The sequence below is a fragment of the Lipophrys pholis genome (genome assembly GCF_963383615.2).
Source record: "Lipophrys pholis genome assembly, chromosome: 1".
Classification (NCBI taxonomy): domain Eukaryota; kingdom Metazoa; phylum Chordata; class Actinopteri; order Blenniiformes; family Blenniidae; genus Lipophrys; species Lipophrys pholis.
Genome location: NC_137635.1, coordinates 29,269,169 through 29,281,948, shown reverse-complemented (window position 1 = coordinate 29,281,948; position 12,780 = coordinate 29,269,169). Strand labels below are relative to the sequence as shown.

General features: G+C 46.3%; 1 protein-coding gene across 5 annotated transcripts in view; it reads right to left on the bottom strand.

Annotated features, from left to right (window-relative positions):
• The window catches only part of mbnl1 (muscleblind-like splicing regulator 1), a 42,880-nt gene extending 37,414 nt beyond the window's left edge, over positions 1-5,466 (bottom strand). The window contains exon 1 of one of the 5 annotated variants that reach the window (XM_080475690.1): positions 5,323-5,466. The gene's annotated coding sequence lies outside the window, so the exon portion shown is untranslated. Of the gene's footprint in view, positions 1-579; positions 719-4,704; positions 4,845-5,322 lie in introns of those variants that run through there. The other 4 variants (XM_080475695.1, XM_080475685.1, XM_080475688.1 and 1 more) reach the window with 4 other exon arrangements.
• Positions 5,467-12,780: the final 7,314 nt, after the last annotated feature.

Below are 12,780 nucleotides of genomic sequence, written 5' to 3'. Positions count from 1 at the left end.
ACACGTTACAAACACACATGCCGAGCCATGCTTCCCCCTCCGGGCTGACGCAGCAAGAGGCCGACGACGTGCAGGAGAAGGAGATTTTTACCAAGCTGCCAGTTAACCGAGGCCTGCGGGATGACTCCCAACATGTCCAGCGTTGAGTCAGACAGAGGGAATGAAAGCTGAGTGGGCGATCTATTGATCCTCTCCGCTGCTTCCTGGAACAACCACGGCCCACCAAACACACACACAAATACACACACACACACACACACACTCGCATAAACACCAGCAAATTTTCCTGCTAACTAGCGCTACCTTCAGGAAGTCGCTGTTGTCTGACTGTCTGCTCGGAGCCCAGAAGGTGTCTCACTGTGTGTGTGTGTGTGTGTGTGTGTGTGTCTATAAAACAAGTCGGAACAGATAGAAGTTAGGTCCGGGGTCCACGCACTGCAGACAGCGAGGCCAACAATCTCCTCATCGACCCATCTGCACAGGAGCTTACTTTGGAAAGTGCAGACAGCAGCAGGCACAGAGAGAAAGATCGAGATAAACCAATGGGACGGCGGGGAGGGTTACGAAGCAAGCGCTTACCTCTCACATTGCTCTCCAGTTTGTGTGTGTGTGCTTCCGCGTGTCGACTGGCTCGCTGCGTGTATGCGTGTTTTCAGACAGGCCGCGACAGCAGACCCCCAGGCACCGGCTGGACCATTCTCAGGCAGGCAGGCAGAACACAGCGAGGCAGAGCGACTGGCAGAGGAGAGGCAAGCCAGTGAATCAGCAGCAAATGAGTGGAGGAGCTCTGCGGAGCTGAGCACCAGAGAGAGAGAGAGAGAGAGAGAGAGAGAGAGAGCGAGAGAGAGAGCGAGAGAGAGGAGGAGTGTTCGCCTGTGCGATTGTGTGTGTGTGCGTGCACTGCAGCGTTGGTTATGTGCGCTAGTGTCTCCCCTCCCCTGCCTCTTGGAGTGGCTGAGCTGGGTTGTGCAGAGCTGTGCTGAGACGGGCTGGGCTGTGTCTGTACCGACTCCCGAGCCTCTGGATCGTCTGGCTGCTGCAGGGAAGTGCTGCTCGCTGGGCGGCAGTAGCAACAGCTGTGAGAGGAGGAGGAGGAGGAGGAGGAGGAGGAGGAGGAGGACAGAGCCTGACTGCACTGGGCATACAGATCCTGCAGTTCTCCTCTCTGTCCTCGTCTTCCTCACTAAAGTTGGCCACACCCCCCCCCCCCCCCTCCCCTAAAACAACACCAGGAAGTGCTGGCTCAGTTACAGCAGCACTGCCCTTGTCTATTCAGTGAGGCTGAGGACGGAGAGAGGGAAGAGGCAGGAAGGAAAGACTGGGAAAACATAGTGAGGATAAAAAAGGGAAATTAGTCATAGAATAAACTAGTGGCGAGAAACGACTGTGCAGAGCGAGAGGGGAGCATTTAAACTTGGTTCATTGAATCCAACCAGAGAGGAAAGACTGACACTGAAACAAGTGAAACCAACTACTTAACAATGTGATGAAAAATATCACTCAGTAGGAAAGAATGACTAGATTGAGGGGTGTGTGTGTGTGGTGTGTGTGTGTGGTGTGTGTGTGTGTGTGTGTGTGTGTGTGTGTGTGTGTGTGTGTGTGTGTGTTTGGGGGGGGGGGGTTGTTCTGGAATGATTTGCAGGGACTTTGCGTTAGATTAGGCCTGGCTTCTGTCCGGACCCTCTCTCTCCACCATACTGCTTTCCTGCTGTGGCGTGCAGCCCTCAAACTCACACCAGCTCCTGCACACATTATAAAAGCATTACACACAGAACTGCACTAAATCAAGCCGGACTGGCCAAGTGAGTGGTTATACAGTCGGAGTAACGCAGAGCACTTAAACACAAAATTGCTCTTCAAAAATAGCTGCAGACCATGGCAGTGCGGTTGCAGGTCAGCAGTATATTATATTAAAAAAAAAGAAGCTATCTGAGAAAACAAGGAGATTACAGATGCCACTGGCTTCTCCGTATTGATGTTGACACAAAGCTTCTGCATCCAGGAAAAAAAAAGCCAGAGAGCCTGAAGAAGCGTCCAAGAATTTGACTTGGACCTGATGCTGTAATATCCGGTAACTATGGAGATAGAGGCCTTGGCATCTGCAGGAATCCTTACAGATTCTGAGCTGCGTGCTAAAGCCAGGGTTTGTTTCTGACTCATTTCATTTGATTGTGATAAACACGAATACGCATTCATATTGCTCCCTGTTGGCAGTATTACAAAATAGCTTTAACATCAATATAAAAGAAAAGTAAAACAGCTCTCTTCTGATGAATACAAGTTGACTGATGTCACACACACATTCATAGTCAGAGAGAATCGCCACGTCCCATTTTTTCCCTTCATTGTATTTGCTGATGCGTACATGTGAAACACAGCAGAAAACATCCCGCCGCCTGGACTTTGTAAAACTTTCACACCTCCACTGCCTCTCTGTCTCCACTCTCTCCCTCTATCTCTCCGGAGCGGTTTCTCCTGCTGCACAGCTCTGTTTAATACAAAGCTGGTGATAAGTCATCTCTAATTTACACAGCAGCCCCTTAAACCCAGCGTGACAATCTGTGGTTGAGCCCTGGCTGCACTACTCGCTCTTTACCTCGCCAATATTCTGGTGCAATGTGCCCTCCCGCCCGCCGGCAACACAGACAGGTTGTGTCCCTTGGACAGAGGAAAAGTGAGAGGGTTCATTTGTGACGGGCGTTATTAAGCACCACAGTGATGTTGTGCACTTTGATCCATTTCCAGCCGTCACTCTTTGGTGAGGGAGGAATCTCTTTCCACCCATTGAAAGCACCTTGCGGGAACCACACTGTGCGTCTTTCAGATTAGCAGAGCAAGCTGTTTGAGGGCGGATCGATAGAGGGAGCGGGTCACTCCAACCTCCAAAATGGAGCTTTTCTTGACCTGTAATGAGGAAACGTGGTGACTGATGTCAAGGGAAGATGCATTGGCTGTGGACTCTCTGCGAAACTCATACACTGACGTGGAATTTCCACTCCTCTCTTCTGCTGCAGCTGTGCGCCGCCGCCTCAGTCTCTGCATCCGTCTTTCACTCCTCGACACTTCGGCTACCTTGTCAGTGTTCCTGGCGTCTGAGTCTGTCTTCCTGTTGTTTCTTCGAGCTCCCGAAGCCCCCGAAGTTCCTCTGATCACATTATGTGTCAAAACTCAAGCTGGCTGGCATGACTGTTTTTCAGTTAACTGGAAAAGTTTCGTTCTGCATCTGACAGGAGTCCACGTCTGCTCTTCTGGTTTATAATGTTGTGAGCTCCGAGTCCACGTGTCTGCGCTCTGACAGGTCGGAGTGATTAGAGGCTTCAGAGCAGTTAAAAGATGAACAGAGAGCAACAGGAACAATATACACACCGAGGTTGAGCAAAGTGTTCGCACACTAATGGTAACCAACCGAAAGCAGGAAGAGGTGTGTGTGTGTGTGTGTGTGTGTGTGTGTGTGTGTGTGTGTGTGTGTGTGTGTGTGTGTGTGTGTGTATGTGTACGCGCTTTCGCAGGTGTGGTGTAGTTACGAGGGGATTTCCACACTTCATACACATCAACTCAGTAAATTAGTGAAGGGGAATACTACAGAGACAGTAAAAGCTGTTGCACTTATGGATTCACGGGGACTTTTGCCGAACGTCTGAAAACAACCTTTGTAATATCACAGCAAGGTGCATCATGGGTATTCCAACAGCTGCACTGAAAATCCTCCAGTCATTCAATCTATGAAAATGAAGCACCAAGGAGAGTCAAAGGGAGAGTTTGACTGCAAAGTGAAGAATATTCTTGAAACTCTCCTGAAGCGGTCCATTGCATGGCTGACCCCGCTCACAGCCAGGCCGTCCACACTTTACTCTCTCTCCCTCCTCCCTGAAGAACGCAACTTTCCACCTCAAGCGTCCCTATCATCTCAGCGCTCTGCTATTTCTCAGCCCTCTGTAAATGACACTGGCTGGCCGATGTGATCTCTCACTCCTCTGAGGAAATGTCCCAGAGCTTTTGTGTGCCAAACCCTGACGGCTCATCTATCACTAAGGCCCCAAATACACATTGCACTCACATTACAGGCCATCATCACAGCAACAACTGCAACAGCACAGTCTTAAAGAAAAATCATGCGGCGACATATTCTTTGGCGATCACTTTCCTGCACTGGAAGCAACCCGGTAGTAACACAAACATCACTCGCTGCAAATTTGCAGTCACGTTTCCCTTCTGCATTTGTTGTGGTTTTCTCTTAACTTCTTTCCCTTTTGACACGGTTGGTGGAGGCAGGTGCAATTCAAGCTGTCAGGTTTGAAATACAGAGAGGAAATAGCACACTGCCTCGTCCCTGTCTGACACCACCGTTCGAGCTTCAAGCTTATCGTGAAGATAAAATGGAATCGAATGGAAACACCCACAGCAGAGGGACTTTCCTCTGACTTCTTTCCAATCTAAAAGCAGCCGGTAGATTTACTGCTGCATATATTATATAGAAACTTTTCACATATGAAACTCATAAGCAGACTTCCCGCTGAAGAGAAAAACTTGTCTAAAGTGCGGCATGTTTTACTTTTATCTGGCAGATAAAGTTTTCCTCCAAAGAAAGTAGAACTAAGTTTACAGTGTTTCCAGAATCAGTTTATAAACAACTAAATACATTAATTAACTTGACGTGAAGCCATTTTAGATATCCGCATGGCAGGAATCCTTCAGAGACCTTACCTGTCTGTGTCTTTCTATCGCTGACGAGCCACTGGGACAGACAAAGCCGCTTCAACACAGGCCACGCTGATGCAATGCATTGTGGGACGAATTTGCGTCTTCATTTCTCTCTTCCTCTAATTCTCTCACTCTGCTCTCTCACACTCTCATAATAGCACCTTCTGCTTGGCAACGGCCATACCACAAATGTGGTCAGGTCTACAGCGAACCATCACTGCGCAACATCAAGTCGCCATGACAACCAGCCCTTATCTCATTTGCATCTTGTGCTAGCATTATCTACAAATATGGTCAGCGTGTTACTCTCCCCGCCTCTTTCTGCATCCCCTTTTCATGACTTCCTCTTTCCCCCCACATTTGCACAACCGTGTGCACACGTTTGTGTGTGATGTATACGTAGACAAGTATGAGTGTGTGTTTGTGAAAAGAGGAAGTGCCGGTGACATTAGAACAGTTTGCAGGCAGAGAGGCGGCGAGATAAGCTGCACAACACCTTCGTAAATCAGGAAGTGGGGTGTTGTAAAGTCTGCCGTTGAGAGATTTGAAAAACAAAAGGACTTGCAAAATTAGACCCCACCTCTCCCAAAAAGAGCAGCTCATCTTCAGGGCTCAACTCACCACGCGGTGCTTCTGTGACGACGGTACGTGCCTCGCACCCCCCTCCTCCTCCGACCGTGTCGATCAAACCCTCAGCGGAATGTTGAAGCCGGCTCCCCGGGGCCCGGACACGCAGCTCCACTCAGCAGCACTCAGCACCTGTCTGAAACAGACACGGTCAATCACCCAGGACAGCAGCCAGGAGACGAGTGGGAGGGACACGGCACGTTTTCCACCACACAAATACACAACCGAGCAGGTCGCAGCAGCTGGAGATGGGTTATCGTCAACGTAGATAAAAACATGGGACGCTCCTGTGTTGCACACTTTAAAAACACACAAAGTCTGCACTGCACCAGATCCTAACGTTGCTAGGACACAACATACTTGAAGCTATAAATGCAGTTTAGTGTAAATAATGTAAGCAGAGTGTAGCATACTACACATTTTCCAGGACGTCACTGTTGATATTGTGGTACTTTTTCAATGTTTGAAACAAAAATTAACGTGTGAAAATGATCAAAGTATCTCAGGCGGCGCCGACTGGTCAAATAAAGGTCAAACGAGAAGGGGCACTCAGGAGAGTGCAGACTTTCGCCAACGGCACATTTCTTTGCAGAACCGAGTTAGCAGTGTGCTAGCAGGTGGCAGCAGCTCACCGCGGACCTGTGGTGTGACCACAACAGAGGAACTGACCGATCGCAAAATCCAATAGATTGGTCCTTGGATGGTGACAAATCATCCCTGAAGATTTCATGTAATTCGGGTTATTAGTTTTTGCCAAAAATGCGTGAAATACGTACCAGTACATACAAACCAAAGAATGAATAGATAAATAAATAAATACACACGGCCAGAAACATAACCTTCGACACCAACTTTCATTGGCGAAGGTAAAACATTTTTTTATTGTGATATCAATAAATGTATCACAACAGACTGACTGGACTGCAAAAGCTAAATTTAACCCAGTATATTCATGAAAGAAAATTACAGAATGAATGTGTGAATTATTCAGAATTTTTTGGAATTAGTCACAATAATCTATCAATATATTCAAATGATTGATACATCTACTTTTTTCTCCCTGGTGGTCACACGGCAGTCAGAATACATTAACATTATAATATGTTTGAAATTTTTATTTGACTAATCTTACGATTAAAAAACTTTGTATGTTCAAAATAAAAATTGTTCAGGTGCGTTAAAAGTACCAAAAACATTTCAACATTACACTGTGTATAATTGTTTGTCTGTGACAAATAAAGGACTTAATAAAAAAATCCCATCATTATTGTAATAAGCCCCAACATTGTCTCATGTCATCTCAACATCATGCTGCCGTAATGCACAAGTCACTACTGTGGTGACGTGAACTGTTCCAGGGTTTTGGTAACCAGCTGAACGGAGAGCAGGAGAATCATCGACTGATGTTTCATGAGGGTCGCCGTGGAAATTTCATAGGTAACTAGGCCAGAACAACTTTTTTGTTGTTGATTCTTTCTACTATTTTATTTACTTTTACAGCTCCAGGTTAAACTGCTTATAATAAAACTGACAATCATCAGGAAACATGGCAGATCAACCTAGTTTGTCATGATGTTCGCGGTAACCGTTCACTGGAGGGTAATTGATGATTTAGTGATGTGTCACTACCTGACACCCTCACTTCCCCAGGCCGAGTCATTAGGAGCTGCGAGGGAGCTGCGGCGGAGGCAGTGAGCTCCACCTCACCTCTCCTCCTCCGGGCTGAAAGGCTGCGGGGACTCGGGGGGGATGGAAGTCAATGAAACCAGGCCTAATTTAGTCTCCGCTGCTTCACAGGCTGCCAGGAATCACAGTGAGGCTCTTTTCCCTTTTTAGGGCTCCCCGGACACTGCAGTCTGCTAGTGGCACTATTGCATTCCTGCCTGCGCTAAGGAGCTGGAGGGAGAGGCGGAGAGGATGGGGAGTGACAGTCCCAAATCTGTTACACTGATGTCCAATATTAATTATTGTCCAGTTGTAAAAGTCACACAGCCGGAGAATTATGTAAACATTTCAACAAACCACCCAATGACTCACGCTGCGAGTTTATTTAACCTGCAGGTTTTGACACTTTTACAACCGTCCTATCTTTACGCCGCTCACTCCAGATGCAGCCTGGCCTTGTAACCGACTCAGACCGGAGGATCTATTGCCCAGCGTCCCAACAGTTTGCAATAAAATCACACCAGTAGCTGTGCAGGAGGGCGGGACGAATCAAAGAGTCTATACTTACACTCCACCACGATACTGTGCCACGTAATCTTTAATATCTGTGATAAATTCAGTTTGAACAATAGAAAAATATAAATTGTTTAGTATAAATTACTTCCAACTGACAAAATAAGATATACAGAGATAAAAACTGATGAAAATGACAAACGATGTTCATCTTTAACGAAGATGGACCGAGCAAAAATAAGTGGCACAAAGCATAGCTGCAACTCTATACATGCATGGAAATGATAGACACGTCACTATTTATTGAGCGTGGCGGCTCGTGTATTTAAAATAAATGGATTAGATGAGGATTACTCAGTGAGGCCCAAGTCCCCTCACATCCTTGTGTTTCGTACTTGCGCTGTGGCGGCACATGTATCATGTAGACAGTGATCACATAAGCCATGGCATGGAAATCACAACAGGATTATCTATGGTGGTGTGCTGGAGTATCATCTTCTGCTCCCACCACCTATGGCGAGCACACAAATGAAAGCATGGCCGCTGCTTTACTGCAAGGGTGTCACAAGGCCCGGCAAAGGCCGACTCGTATCGACATAATCCCATTAGTCTGCTCAGGGTCCCTGTCCGACCACCCTGTATAATGAGGAGATAAAGACTGCGGCTATACATCCATTAACGACTGATTTTATAAAAAGATTTAAACAGGCCCTTTATGTCATGGACAAAGATTCATTTCATTCTGCTTTCTACGCATGAATAGTATCTTACGGTTGTTTGAGTGTAAAACTGGCCTCTTCTCTGACTATTTCAACAGTCGTACCTCCTACAAAACCACATTGTTGTCTTAAAACAAGGCAAAGTTCACTGGGAATCCCTGCAGATGATCAGATATGGTTCAGTAGTGGTTAGTACTTCTGACTCGCATCAAGAAAGTCCCCGGTTCGATGTAAGTAAGTAAGCGAGCGTACGTGAGTGTGTGTGTGTGTGGGACTGCTCACCTGTCCAGGTGAACCTGATTTCACACTGTCAGCTGGATTAGATACGCCCTCCTGCAACCCTCACTTAGACAAAATGGAGGGTCATAAAGCATGCTTTCAAAATGTTGTTTAATTCATACTTGGACAATATCTCACAAGCTTGAGTACTCCCCTCACATTTTTGCAAATTTCTAATTATATCTTTTCAAGAATGAGGAGAGGACAATCTGATTCAGAGTAAAGTAGAAGATTTACAGTTTGTTTGACAGGGTAAGATTTACTGTCCTGTGGAAATAACTAAAACACAGCCATTAACGTCGAAACCAACTGGCAACAGAAGTGAGTACACCCCAAAGTGATAATGTCCAGATTGGACCAGATGAGCCATCTTCCCTCCCCGGTGTCATGCCAGCCAGTCGTGTTACAAGGTCTCAGGTGTGAATTGAGAGCAGGTGAGTTAAATCTGGTGATCCAGAGGATTTTAATCCTCACAAAGGATGCTAAGAACACAATGCTACTGCTAGCAATGACCACAGGATTGGCCACACGTTAGTCCATTCTAGCTCTACTTAATAATACACTGGAGTCTGTGACCAGACGTTAAAAGGCCAATTTTGTATTAAAATATATATTTTTTAAAAATGTCAATTTGCCGCTGTTAAGTTTATCCACCTTTGACCTCTTCTGCCATTTTCAGCTGGTAAACAGCTCCTGCGACTTCAAGTTGAACACAGGAGGTGGATGATGAATGTGTGAGTTTAGTAACTAGTGCAGTCTCTTTTCATCTTTTACTCGCCACACGACTGGAGTTCATTCCAGTGGACACCTGATAAGGAGTCTCCAGCACCTGACAAGGTAAAGCAAATAACTGAGAAGCAAATAATCCAGACAAACACTTCCAGGAACTCTAGAGTCACCAAATGACCTCAGAAAAGCTTATCAGTGTCAACACCGCGTCACCCCACATGCAGACTTTGATGGAAAACAAACATATTGATGCAAACTTAAAGGTGATTAGAAGGCCGTTACACAACTTGAGAATCTTTCTTAAACAGCGGGAGCCCAGAAACTGAAAGCTGGAGAAACTGAAGCAGTGTTTAGTGGCTGTAATCTTTCGCCCTTCATATCGATCTTGAAGAGATGCACTCAGTCTGAAAAACAAACATCACACGGCGCGTGGGTAAATCCAACGATACGTGTATTTAATTACCTCGTTGCTCTGCGTTGAGTCAGATTCATCACGGTTCAGAGGGAAAGTAGAAAGTAAGTGTGGGTCCAGCAGACGCAGACATTTTCTATACAGTAACGAGAGCCGTCACTTAGTAACCTAGCAACAAGTCAACTCAACATGGCACCTATTGTAATTCTAAAACTAGCTATGCTAAGCACCAGACATAATTATATCTCTCCTTGGAACAATCACGTCTTCGGCTCGGAGACATAAATAACAGACTGCTCCCCGACAGAGCACCGGTCTGAGCCCCCAACGTCAACAAACACTTTCTCCAGGAGCGGTTCGAGCTCGGTACTGGATTCGTTCCGCTAAGATGAAGATAAACTGGAGGAGAGAGAGACGGAGGCATGAAAGTTTTCAAAGAAGGAGCTGGAGAGTTACAGCAGAGAGGAGAAGAAAAACAAATGCAGCCTATGATTACTGAGTCATAATGAAGGCAGTTAAAGGGGGCTGTGGCTATGAGCTCTGTCATTAAAATCTGTGCCAAACGGCTGAAAATCCTTCAGGGAGACGAGGACGACAACACTGCATTGAAAAGGTTCAAGTGTCTGACTGGAAGCCGTTGCCACATTTCGCAAATATTACTCCAATAATCTCAACATCCAGACACGTGTTGCCATGCAGCGCTCCTCCTTCCAGCCTTGTTATCCCGGGCGTGCTCTGCCCGACAGCTACCGCAGAGTTCTGTCAAACAGCTTAGTCTCCAGGGATTTATATTTAGATTTTACGACCAATACTGAATTCAGACCGAGGATATTTTCACCGGGGCGATTTAATATGTCGCCTCGACGGGGCGACGAGTTACGCCTTCAAACACAATCAGATCACAACGGGAGGACATCAGGGACATTAGTTCCTCGGGGTGACGAGGGTGGGATTGGGATTGGGATTGGGATTGGGATTGGGATTGGGAAGGTCTCTGCTGGTCTGTTGTGAAAACTTGTGTTGCAGTCTGTCGATGTGGCTTCATGGATGTGACTCATCACCACAGTGACAAAATGGCTTCAGATGACAAAGCAATTTCTGACAAACGCAAGTCCGACTTCTCACTGCTCGGTGGATCCTTCCTCGCATATACAAACGGGATCGAAGCACCGGTCATCATAAAAACATCTCCTGTTCTTCTGTGCTATTTGTTTTATTTAGCACCTCTCACAAAGGGAAGTGACACTTTCTAGATTTCAGCGTGGCACATCGGGTTGGTCATAATCTCACTCTGTTGTTGATCGGTTTAACCCTCACAAACTGTTCAGGGTAAAGTTGAACTCGCTTCACATCTGACAGCAGTAAATATACTGTAAATGTTTGGATTTGTAACCCTGAAATCAGATAAGATTACTGATACACAAAAACTAGAATGTTTACCACGACTATACTTTTCTACTCCTGTTCTGGGTCAAAGTTTGTAAACAGATGTTTTATTTTCATGCCTAATGGAACATCGAGCAGGATACACTCTGATAACATCCAAAATATGAGATGAAATGCTAAAAAGTACTTTCTCAATGTTCTGTAACATTTCTAGGATCATCCATTCGTCAAGATCAGATCACAGTGATTATACGAGTGGAAACTGATCTCACAGTACTGTGAGCAATATGGAGGGGCGGGGGTGGTGGTGCAAGGGGTGCGTGTCTTAATAATTACAGCTTTTATACCGCTGTATTGAACTCAGGGTGGGAGGTGTGAGGGGTGGGGTAAGGGGGGTGGGGGTGCTGAGTAAACCCTGGACCGGTCAGTGTACGACCGAACAAAGAGGCTGCCATCCAAACAAGTGATCCATGTGAGGCAAAATATCTCACTAATTACAATATGAGTGCTTGTTATGGTTCGTAGCTGCAGAAACTCTTTGTGTGTAAAAAAGCGACATCACCAATAAACCTGCTCGACAGAGCCTAAACACGTGGAAGCTCTCCACTACGCTCTAATCCACAATGACACCAATCACTAATCCATCATCGGAATGTTTCACGTAACCGCAGCCCATTAGTTCTGATCAGTGACTCACCAAATAACCTCAGACGTGTCGGTTTAACAGAACCTGGAGCATGCACAGGGAGAACATGCAAAGGAAAGCCTGGACTCGAACCGGGGATATCGCTCCGTGGGGGCGGAGTGCGAACCACTACACGGACAGAGCCATGACGTTGTGCACAAAATCACAGGATGGTGAATCGATCTAAAGTCATGGAAACGGCTTTGGCTTCACGTGAAAACTAATTGTTCTTTCAACCTGAAGGATGAATGTGTTTCCTTCCAGGGGACGCTACAAGCAGCCTGACCTCCCTCTCTGCTCCCAGGATATTTTCTTCAGGCCTCCCTATTGGGATTCTGGTAGCCTACATTCCCTGCTTCAAGGTCGCCGGCGGTGGCAAATTAAATTACTTGTCCTGTTTTGTATTGTTGGCGCCGGGTCAACAGCAGCTTGGCTAAAATGATGAGTGCGGGATTCTGAAAGCTGCTGCATTTGTCCTGACCCTCTGGTGTCATGTTTGCAAAGCAAGTGGCGGCGATGAAAAGAGCTGAAATCAAAAGCAGCATATTAAATTCTGCCTCTGTAATCACTTTCCAAAAAAAATAAAAAAATCAATTACCTCTGCTTTCAAACGCACCACTGTATACTGTCGTCCTCTGTGCTCACGCTGCTGATGGAGGATGTCATGTGCCTGCACATGAAGCAAAGCTTGACTGCATTATGCCTAATTTTGTTAAACTCATACAACAGCACGTGCCACCTGCTGGACATCTGACATATGGCATGTGGGAAACTATTTACCACGGGTTGTTTATGTGGCTGAATCTGTCTTTGTGTATAAGAGTCATATCGGGCTTTCTTTAAATACCTCTTCACGTGTCTGTCACACTACGTCTTAATTTTCATAATCTCAAAGGGCCTCCATCATGTAGGCCATCGGCATCTCGACCGCAGTATTTGGGGTTTATCAGTTGGGAGCAGAGGTTGTTATCAGCAGACAAACCGCTCACACGCTGAGCGGAGGAATGGGAGGAACTCAGAGTATGTAATGTTGGTGTCAAAACACGGCACCAGCACACAGGAAA